The following is a 3,335-nucleotide window of genomic DNA, read 5'->3' as shown; positions in this document are numbered from 1 at the left end:
ATGTTACTATCTTTTTCCACACTCGTGCTTCAAAGTAGCACCATGTTCTTCATATAGAGAGTCTCTTATGTTGTCACTTTCATATACTAGTGGGAATTTTTCATTATAGAACTTGGCTTGTATATTCCAACGATGGGCTTCCTCGAAATGCCCTAGGTCTTCGTGAGCAAGCAAGTTGGATGCACACCCACTTAGTTTCTTTTGTTGAGCTTTCATACATTTACAGCTCTCGTGCATCCGTTGCATGGCAATCCCTACTCCTCATGTTGACATCAATTTATGGGCATCTCCATATCCCGTTGATTAGCCTCGTCAACGTGAGACTTACTCCTTTTTTGTCTTCTCCACACAACCTCCATCATCATATTCTATTCCACCCATAGTGCTATATCCATGGATCATGTTCATGTATCGCGTGAGAGTTGAAAAAAGCTGAAGCGCGTTAAAAAGTATGAACCAATTGCTCGGCTAAAACCGGAGTTGTGCATGATGGGAGTATTTTTGTGTGATAAATGAAACATAGCCTAACTATATGATTTTGTAGGGATAAACTTTCTTTATCCATGTTATTTTGAGAAGACATGATTGCTTTATTAGTATGCTTGAAGTATTACTATTTCTTAAGTCAATATGAACTTTTGTCTTGAATCATTTGGATTTGAACATTCATGCCACAATAAAGAAAATTATATTGAGAATTATGCTAGGTAGCATTCCACATCAAAAATTCTGTTTTTATCATTTACCTACTCGAGGACGAGCAGGAATTAAGCTTGGGGATGCTTGATACGTTTCCAACGTATCTATAATTTTTGATTGTTCCATGCCATTATATTACCCATTTTGGATATTTATGGGCTTTACTTTACACTTTTATATCATTTTGGGACTAACCTACTAACCGGAGTGGACGTCAAGCAGCAAACGAGGTGGCCACGAGGGTGCCCGGCGCGCCCTAGGGGGGTGGGCGCGCCCCCACCCTCGTGGGCCCCTCGTGGCTCAACCGACCTACTTCTTCCTCCTATATATATCCACGTACCCCGAGAACATCTAGGAGCACCACAAAAAACTATTTCCACCGCCGCAACCTTCTGTATCCGCGAGATCCCATCTTGGGGCCTTCGTGGGCACTCCGCCGGAGTGGGAATCAACCATGGATGGCCTCTACATCATCTCCAAGGCCTCTCCGATAAGTTGTGATTAGTTTACCATAGACCTTCGGGTCCATAGTTATTAGCTAGATGGCTTCCTCTCTCTCTACCTGAATCTCAATACAAAGTTCTCCTCGATCTTCTTGGAGATCTATTTGATGTAACTCTTTTTGCGGTGTGTTTGTCGAGATCCGATGAATTCTGGGTTTATGATCAAGTTTATCTATGATAAATATTCGAACCTTCTCTGAATTCTTTTATGTGCGATTAGTTATCTTTGCAAGTCTCTTTGAAATATCAGTTTGGTTTGGCCTACTAGATTGATCTTTCTTCCAATGGGAGAAGTGCTCAGCTTTGGGTTCAATTTTGCAGTGTCCTTTCCCAGTGACAGCAGGGGCATCAAGGCACGTATTGTATTCTTGCCATCGAGGATAAAAAGATGGGGTTTATATCATATTGCTTGAGTTTATCCCTCTACATCTTGTCATCTTTCTTAATGCGTTACTCTGTTCTTATCAACTTAATAGTCTAGATGCAGGCAGGAGTTGGTCGATGTGTGGAGTAATAGTAGTAGATGCAGAATCGTTTCGATCTACTTTTTGAGGAAGTGATGCCTATATACATGATCATGCCTAGATATTCTCATAACTATGCACTTTTCTATCAATTGCTCGACAGCAATTTGTTCACCCACCGTAATACTTATGCTATCTTGGGAGAAGCCACTAGTGAAACCTATCCCCCCGGGTCTATCTTTTTATCATATAAGTTTCCAATCTACTTTTATTTGCAATCTTTACTTTCCAATCTATATCATAAAATACCAAAAATATTTATCTTATCTTATTATCTCTATCAGATCTCACTTTCGCAAGTTAACGTGAAGGGATTGACAACCCCTTTATCGCGTTGGTTGCGAGGTTCTTGTTTGTTTGTTTAGGTACGAGGGACTTTTGAGGAGCCTCCTACTGGATTGATACCTTAGTTCTCAAAAATTGAGGGAAATACTTATGCTACTTTGCTGCATCACCCTTTCCTCTTCAAGGGAAAACAAACACAGTGCTCAAGAGGTAGCGGCGCGCTAGCGCCAAGCCGCGCCGCCTCGCCTACACGAAAATCAATGTGAGCTCCTCACCCGTATACTTTCGCACCATGTGCAGACACAAATAACCTCGAGCGACACTCGGGGACCACCTCCGCCTTTATTACAGTTGCACTACTGTTCACCCCGGTGCCAGCTAGTCTCGGCCCGGAGGCTGGCCGCTCGGCCCGATACATTCGTTCCCGTAGACGGCTTAGTAGCGTATATGGTACCGAAGGTCCACTCTTAGCCATGGACTGCAGCGCGGCTGTCCGGCAAGCGAGAGCAAAGCTGGAGGCCGCCGCAAGCGAAAAACGTCTGAGATAAGATGGCTTGGGAAACCCGGCTGTTTCCTTTATGAGTATCTACTCGGTCGAATCTGGCCGCCTCGCCACCTCCCGCTGGCCCAGGCCAGCTCTTGCCTGCTCGCCACCTCCACTGTCTGCCCTGCAATGGTGCTGCGCCGGCCTCCTGCGTCGGCCGCCGGCTCCGCCCCTGCCGAGTCCTCCTCCGCCTGTGCCGGCTTCCCGCAACCCGGCTAGCTGGCTCCTGTGCCGGCCTCCCCGTGCCGGCTCTAGGTCGCCTGCGCCGGCCTCGTCCCACTCCGGCCCGTCCCCCCGCCGGCTTCGCCTCCACATACCGGCCCTGCTGGCCACCCGAGCCCTACCAGGTCGCCATGCCCAGGCCCCGCCCGCGCCTCATCGCATGTGCCTCCGCGTCACCCCTGCCTCGCCCACGTGTCCTAGGCCTCTGCCAGCTCTGGCTCAGCCGCGCCACCTCCTGCCCCATCCGGACTGGTCGGCCCCCAGCTCCCGGCCGCCCACGGCCTCGCGCCTCCGCCCGGCTCGCGCCCTCCCTAGCTCCCGCCGAAGCTCCCCTGCTATGCCTCACGCGCTTCACCCCCGTCTACTCCACCACCATGCGCCTCCGCGGCTGCGCGAGGCCCCGCCCGCGCCTCCAATCCTGTTCCGGTGCCTGCCGGCTCGCCCGCCACCCGGATGGCCGGGTCACGCCCGCTTCCCAGTCGACCAGCTCCCGCCACCTGAATGGTCAGGTCGCGCCTGCTTCCTGGACGACCGGCTCCCGCAACCCAGACAGGCCAA

This window comes from Triticum aestivum, chromosome 1B, assembly GCF_018294505.1.
Source record: "Triticum aestivum cultivar Chinese Spring chromosome 1B, IWGSC CS RefSeq v2.1, whole genome shotgun sequence".
NCBI lineage: Eukaryota > Viridiplantae > Streptophyta > Magnoliopsida > Poales > Poaceae > Triticum > Triticum aestivum.
Note: the sequence above shows the minus strand (reverse complement) of the source record.